Source organism: Tenrec ecaudatus, chromosome 17, assembly GCF_050624435.1.
Source record: "Tenrec ecaudatus isolate mTenEca1 chromosome 17, mTenEca1.hap1, whole genome shotgun sequence".
NCBI classification, from domain to species: domain Eukaryota; kingdom Metazoa; phylum Chordata; class Mammalia; order Afrosoricida; family Tenrecidae; genus Tenrec; species Tenrec ecaudatus.
In genome coordinates, this window is record NC_134546.1 from 30321082 (window position 1) to 30329565 (window position 8484).

An 8484-nucleotide genomic window follows, 5' to 3' on the forward strand; every position below is an offset into this window, starting at 1 on the left:
CAATTACGAGGCGGGCACAGAACCAAGCAGTGTTTTGTTCTGTTGTTGGGAGCAGGGTTGCTGTGAGTCAGAGCCTGCCCCTGACAACAACAGCAAATATTCTACTAAGTAGACACTTCAGTGCGTCACTGTCACCATCCACTTGGCTACCCAAGCAAGAGCTCATCACTCTCCCTTCATGTTCCCCTTCTAAGGCGCATGTGAGTGCCACGGGTATAGAATCCTCTGTCGTAGCGCAGCAGCAACCACAGACCATGCAGAGACAAATGGGCATCAAGCCTTCTCTGGGTTTTGTGCGTACCTCAAGTTGTCCTTGAGCCTTCTTCCGGTCCGGATGCCTCATTCTTCTTCAGAGTCTAGTTTCTGGAGTTATTTACTTAGCACACAGATCGATAGATATGGTAAAAGGAGGCAACCCTGACACACCCCTTTCCTGATTTTGAACCACACAGGATGAACGACTGCCTCTTTGTCTGTGTGCAGGTGTCACACGAGCACAATCAAGAGCTCTGGAATTTCCAGCTTGTTACGACCCATCAATCGAGTGCCTTGGCACAGTCAATGAAACATAGACAAACATCTTTCTGGCACTCTCTGCTTTCAACCACATCTGACATCAAGAATATTGTTCTCTACATGCATCCTGTTAGGAATTAATCTTGAATTTCTGGCATCTCCCTGTACTGCTGCAGCTGGTTATAAAATTTACTTCCATGTGATATGAATGTAGCTAGATAATTTCCACACTCTGCTGGGTCACTTTTCTTTGGGATGTATATAAATATGGATTTCTTCCAGTCTGTTGGCCGAACAGCTTTCTTCCAGCTGTACAGTCACTGTAGCATCGTCTGCATAGCCAAGTGTGTGCTTCCAGCGTTGCAGCAGTTTATCGAAGCCTTTCGGATGGTATACTGTCAATTCCAGGGACCTTGTTTTTCACTGTTATTTGAATGCCTTCAATGCAATGTGAACTTCCTCCTTCAATATCATCAATTCTTGATTGGACACTACCACCTGAAGTGGTTGCTACAAGGACAGTATATTTCTGTCACCTTCTTTGGATGCTTCCTGCATCATCCGATATTTTGCCCACAGGATCCGTCAATATTACAACTGAAGGCTTGACTTTTCCCCTTCAATTCTTCCAGCTTAAGACATGCTGAATGTGTTCTTCCCTTTTGATTTTCTAACTCTAGGTCTCTGCACATTTTACTCTAATACTCGCCTTTGTCTACTCCATCGGCCTTTTGAAACGCTCTGTTCAGCTTTTCTACATCATTTCTTGCATTTGCTTTAGCTGCTCTGCATTCAAGAGTCTTTTCTGATATACACGTTGGTCTTTTCTTTCTTCCCGACTTTTTAATGACCTTTTGCTCTCTTCAGGTATGATGTTCGTGGTGTCACCCCCAGACTTACCAAGTCTGCTATCATTAGTGTCCAAGGCATCAATTCTGTTCTTGAGATGTTTTCCAAATTCAGGTGGGACGTACTCAAGATTGTTTTTCAACTCCTGTGGATGTGCTTTAATTTTCTTCAACTTCAACTTGAATTTGCATATGAACAATCAATAGTCTGTTCCACAGTGAATTACTGAACTGGTTTGGGCTGATAATTTTGAGCTTCCCCAACATCATCTCCCACAGGTGTAGTCAATTTGATTCCTATGTATTCCACTTGGTGAGGTACATATGTATAATTGTTGTTTGTATTGCTGGGGGGAAGAAAGGTATTTGCAATGAAGTAGTTGTTAATCTTGCAAAATCCTATCATGCAGGTTCCAAAACTTCATTTTTTTTCCCCACTAAACTAATATTTTCCAACTACTGATCCTTCTTCCTTGTTTTCCCCTTTGGCATTCCAATCACCAATAATGCATCTTTGATGCATCTTTGCATCAAATGCATTTTTGATCAATGCATCTTTGATCAATTTCACACTAATAATTTGGTAGAATTCTTCCATTTTTAGTCAATAGCTAATTGTTAGTACTGTTATAACAGAAATAACCCAAATGAAGGGGGTGACTTTACCAAACAGAAACTTATTTTCTTATGACTTAGAAGGTTAACAGCCTCATTTCAAGGTGTCATCTCTAAGGGCAGTTTCTCTCTGCTCTGGCAGAAAATCTGAGTCTCTTTCAAGCTTCTCTTCCTTGTTACTTGGAAATCTCCAGATAGAATCAATCTTTCTCCCTTTGTGCTTCCTTCTCTGTGCCTACAGGAGACTTCCTGGAACAGTGGTTAAGCTACTGCTCACCAAAAGGTCAATGATATGAACCCACAAAGCCACTCCATGGGAGAAACATGCGACAATTTTTCAGTAATGTTTAAAGCCTTGGAAACCTTCCAGGGAAGTTCTCAATGGATCTGGCGATGACTCAGGGTCTTTTTCTGTGCCTAGTCTGCTTTTTCTATCTTAAAGGGTATTAGCTTAAGATATAATCTGCAAGAATATGACCCTATGAACATATCAAAGAGAACCCCATTCCCAAATGGGATAATACTCACAAATATCAGGGTTAGCAATTACAGCACATATTTTAGAGGTGGTGCATATATTTAAATGAGTTTTGTAGCCAGGTGCATTAAAAAGGAAAGAAATCGCAACAACAAGAACAAAAACAATGTAAGTCGTTGCCATTGAGTCTAGTCCTACCCATAGCAATTCTGCAGGATCCAGTAGAACTGCTCCAGAGGGTTTCCAAGGCTGTCACGTTCATGGGCAACCCTGATGGTGTCATGGTTCTGGGTTGGTCTGCTGACCAAAACATCAGCAGATGGAAACCACTAGCTGCAGTGAGTTTTGGATTAATCTTTATCTTTACATAATCTTTACATTATCCATACACACTAATTTGGGTTAGTAGTTGAGCCACCGTACCATCAAGGTCGCTTGGCCAAGTACATAGCCCCAAATAAAGCAAAACCAAATGCACTATCATCGAGTCCGTTCCTACCCATAGCAAGCCTATGGGACAGAGGTTTACAACTGCCCCGTGTGCATTGTCAAGGCTGGAAATCTTTATGAGAGCAGAAAGTCTCCTCTTTATACTGAGGAGTGGCTGGTGGGTTTGAACTCCTGACCTTGAGCTTTGAATCCTACCATGTAACCCACTAGGCCACCAGGACTCCTTGGTAAATGCGATGGTTTTCGGTTGGTATTCTTATCATCCTTATCCATATGCCTTGACCCATATAAATCTTATAATAACGCTCTAAGTAGATTTAGAGTTCTTATCCCTAGTAGGGATTGTTATTGCATTCTCACGAGAAGACAAGCATAAACACATGCTCTCGTGTTTCTGCCTGCTGTGCTGCTGCGCTAGAATGTCAGAATAACACGCACAGAGGACGAAGAGCCTGCGCTCGGGAACCAGGCTGCCTGGCTTTAAATATCAGCTCTGCCACCCCTAGATGTGTGACATTTGTCGCTCAGCTGTAAAATAAGCATGGTAACGATCCCTACTTGTGATAATAACTCTCAGTCTACGTAGAGCGTATTATGAGATTCATGAGTCAAGGCATATGGATAATGATGATGATGAGAACAACAGAAATGGGATTTGCCCAACTCCATGTACAATGTGAAACAAAAGCGTGGAAGGAACCATGCTATATTGTCGTTAAATCATCTGAGCGTCTTTTCTGAAATATCAGGAGAGATGGAAAAACAAGCTAAACGGATCCCACCAACCAAAGTCCATCCATGAAATGCTCGCTCTGAAGGGCCGTGTAAAAAGGACTGCAAGGCGGGTGTGTAGGGGCCTCGTCACATGCTATTGTTGGTTTCTTCTCTTGCTTCCAGGCTGAACAAATACGCATCTAGAAGATACGCGTCCTCCTGCTTCCCTTTTTTGTGTGCGTAGGGCTCAGGACCAATCTAAAAGTAATTCGATGCGACGGTTGCCATGGTAGTAAATACTTTTCACCAGAACTAAGTAATCGTCGGAAGCTGTTACAATCATTTAGCTTCAGAGTGATTTGAATGTTCTCATTTTCTCCTTTCATTTGGAGATCTTACACGGATCCAATTTTTTTTCTTTCTTTTTTCTTGAGCCCTTGTGACACAGTGGTTATGTGGGGCTACAACCCTCAAGGCCAGCGGTTTGAAACCACCAGCCGCTCCGAGCGGCAGAGAGAGATGCGCTTTTCCTCCCTTACAGAGTCCCCATTAAAGAAAATGTTTTCAAAATGATGGTGGCAACAAACGTACAAATGTGCTCGACACAATGTATGTGTGTACGTACTGTGATAAGAACTGTATGAGCTCCCAATAAAATGATTCATTAAAAAAATAATAAAACAGTCCCCATTACTTAGTGTCAGGGTGATTTAATTGTTCTCAGTTTCTCCCTTCATTTACAGATTGTATATGCATCAGACTTTGTTTCCTTTTTCAATTTTTATCAAGAAAAGACATACTTAGCTCAGGCCTGAGATAACAGTGACGACTGTGAAAAGGTAGGGAAATTTACCCTCAGAAAAAACAGCCATATTGTTTTATTCCTTTTTGCTCTGCAAGGACTGGACGTATCTGTTGTTGACTTCACCTTTTAGACTGTTTTAAACCAGGCAGCAGATCTTCATCTTCAATATCTTAGGAGAAACGGGCAATTGATGTGATTTATCAAGGAGGAAGTATTTGTGAATGCTCACATTATGAATGTGCTCGCTCAACAGATCGTAATGGAATCATACTTAGTTCAAACTCTGAGAGACAAAATTTAAATGGAATTTTATACATTTTGCCGTTGCTGTGGTAACAGCATGTATTGCCAGGCATCTTGTGGCTTATGCTGCTAATAGACACACGGTTCCCAAAGATGAGGACATGCCCTTAAAAAGCGAAGTCCTCCTACGCAAACATGACGCAACATCGAGAGCTTGAGCAGATAACTAACTCATGGGCTGGGAACAAGGGGGGAGACTTTTCTGTGGAAACCACGATTCTCCCCAAAAAACAGCCGCCCCAACAGAACCAACAATGTGCAGGTATATTTTAGTGACAAGGTAAGATTCTTTTTTTTTCTTTTATTTATTTTAACAATTTATTGGGGCTGATACAATTCTTTTCACAGTTCATACATATACATACATCAATTGTATAAAGCACATCTGTACAGTCTTTGCCCTAATCAAGCAGTCTTTGCCCTAATCAAAGGTAAGATTCTTCCAGACAATCATTGCCCTTCTAGAACAAACTGTGTCTTTGTCTCTCAGTTTCTAAAACGGATTATTGTCTAAGTGAATACTGACAATTAACCCTTGTGGACTTGGCTTTTCCTTGTCTTCTAAAGTTAGTCAGTTACCTGGAAACATATTGATCTTTCTTCTCTCTCCTCTTCCTTCTCTTTTTCCCCTGTCTTTTTTTTTTTTTTGCTTCATATTTTTAGACCAGTCCAAGGAAATCGGGGGTTGTGGTGATGGTGATAAGGGAGCTTGAGAATTTGGAGGTGTGTTTGAGATCATGTCGCGTGAAAAGCTCGCACGCATGGCTATAAAATATTTTTTTCTTATTTTATATTTTATTAGTAATACGTGATGTAGTTTTCAATTTTATGTGATCATATATGGTTTCTGGGTGTTTCACACGTGTAAATTTTATATCTCTAACTAGACAGCGCTTTCTACTCCATGAAAGACTTACACTCTCAGAAATTCACAGGGACAGTTCTACCATGTCCTATAGGGTCAATATGAGCCAGCATCGACTTGATGGCTGTAAGGTTTTGTTTGTTTGTTTTGTTTTCAGTTAGCTTCCAAGAAACAGGGACTGTCCATTGCACTTCTTGTGTTATCACAGTGTTAATAAACAGACCCAGGGTCTCTCCAAATAGAAAATTCCTCAGCATTTGATCCTGGAAATTGTCCCTTGAAGTCATTAATGGTCCACTTTTTTACATTTTGGCTCAAAAATTCTTTCAGAATTCTTTCCCAATCCATGCCCCTCCTACTTCAATCTCATTTATTTTTTTTCTTTTGCCCTTTCTTTGCTTTCCTTCTCCCTAAAACAAAAAGTTCAGAAATGTTTGGGTCTGATATTAACATCAGTTTCCATGACCCTGAGACCAGAAGAACTAGATGGCACCTGGCTTCCACGACCAATTGCTCTGAATGAGCTTGCATTTAGAAGGCCTGCGCAACATGGGAGAAAAATGTGGAAGGAAACTCAAAATCATAAAAAGAAACCAAACTTCCTGGTTGGATAGATACTGATGGAACTCTGGAGCCTACGATCTCTATTCACTCTGCAGGTCTGTACATGAACTCACCCCTGTTGCTCAGTTTCCAGCCAAACCATAGACAGGTCTATAAGAGCACCGATACACTAGGGAGGTATGCACACCTTACCACAATCAACCATTTGAGATGAGATAGGCAGCCTTTACCCAGAGACATAACTCAGAAAAATTAAGAAAGAAGGAGGAACTAAGCTATAAACAGGGAGGAAGTGGAATGATCGATATTATATTGTGGGATTGCAATCAATGGGATGAGACAGAATGTATAGAAGTTGTTGAATAGAAAATTAATCTGTTCTGTAAACTTTCATCCAATTCACTCTCAAAAGTTAAAACAAACAAACAAAAAAACACCATTACCAAAAATAATAGTAACAAGGATTTGGTCTTTAAAAAAATTTTTTTAAGTATTAAAAGTGGCCCAAAAGGAGAAAGTCATTTGTGGGAAATTTCCCCAAAAGAAATTTTGCAGTAAAAGTTTCCTTTAGCGAGTCTCTATATTAGAACCTTTCCTTTCAGAAAGTCTTCAATAAAATGGTACTATAAAAACTCAAATTACATATCTCTAAACTGTTGTTTCCCAAGATAAGGCATTTCCTAAAATGAGATGCACTGGTAATCTGACACCCACTTACACAAACAAACTGCTCAGTAACGTTCCCAGCGTTGCCCATAAATCTATGGCAAAACTTTCCCCACATTTTGTAAGATAAGAGTCAATGCAATCTGACCTTGGTAGATTATTTATTTATTTTTATTTTAACATAAACCAGATTCTGCTTTGAGAAAAAAAAAAACTCAAACCAAATGTACAGCTTCCTTCTCACTGATCTTTGATGATCTTTGATTACCGGATACAGGACCTGGGAAGGTCAAAGGGGGATTTGCAGGATCTAGCCCCTTTATAAATTAAAAACTATCTAACTGTTGAGTCAACATTTCAAGGATTTGTCTTCCTAAAAACTCTTTCTTTTTTTCAATTTTATTTTACTTTTTAAAATCATTTTATTGGACGCTCATACAACACTTATCACAAGCCATACATCCATCCTTTGTATCAAGCACATTTGTACACTTCTTGCCATCATCATTCTCAAAACATTTTCTTTCTACTTGAGCCCTTGGTATCAGCGCCTCGTTTTTTCTCCTCCCTCCCCGTCCTCCCTCCCTCACGAACACTTAGTAACTTAGAAATTATTATTTTGTCATGTTTTACACTGTCTTATGTTTCATCATTGCTACACTGCACCCTGATTGGCTCCTCTCCTCTCCATGACCCTTCTGTAAGGGGGTGTCCAGTTGCCTACAGATGGGCTTTGGGTCCCCAATCTGCACTCCCCCTCATTCACAATGATATGATTTTTTGTTCTTTGATTTCTGATACCTGATCCCATCAACACCTCATGATCACACAGGCTGGAGTGCTTCTTCCATGTGGGCTTTTTTGCTTCTCAGCTACATGACCACTTGTTTATCTTCAAGCCTTTAAGACTCCAGACACTATCTTTTGATAGCCAGGCACCGTCAGCTTTCTTCACCACATTTGCTTATACACCCGCTTTGTGTTCAATGATCACATTGGGAAGGTGAGTATCATGGAATGCCAGTTTAATAGAACAAAGTGTTCTTTCATTGAGGGAGTACTTGAGTGGAAGCCCAATGTCCATCTGCTACCTTAATACTAAACCTATACATATGTGCACATATATCTATTTCCCTATCATCAAGTATAAGTATATTTTCATATTATGGGCCTCCTAGTTCTTTTTTTCTATTTCCTTTGATTTTCTTCTTGTCCCACTATCATGCTCCACCTTCATTTGGGTTTCAGTAATTCCTCTCGGTTACATTGCCCTTGATCAAGCCCTACCAGGACTCCTACACCCTCCTCACCATTGATTTTGGATCACTAGTTGTTTTCTTGTCCCTGGGTTTGTTAACACCCACTTCCTTTCCCCCACCTCGCCCTCTCCCATGTCCCCGCACTTCCAACCGTTGGTCCCATTGTTTTCTCCTCCAGATTGTATATCCCACCTATCTTATCTAGATAGACCTGCAGAGATAATAATATGCACAAAAAACAAGACATCAAAACAAAGCAACAACAGAAAACAAAACAACAAACCAATGACAAAAAAAAAGAGAAAAGCCTGTAAATAGTTCAAGGTCTGTTTGTTGACCTTTAGGAATGTTAAAAACATTTTCTGATGAATGATACTAAATCTTATTATTATGAAAACGTC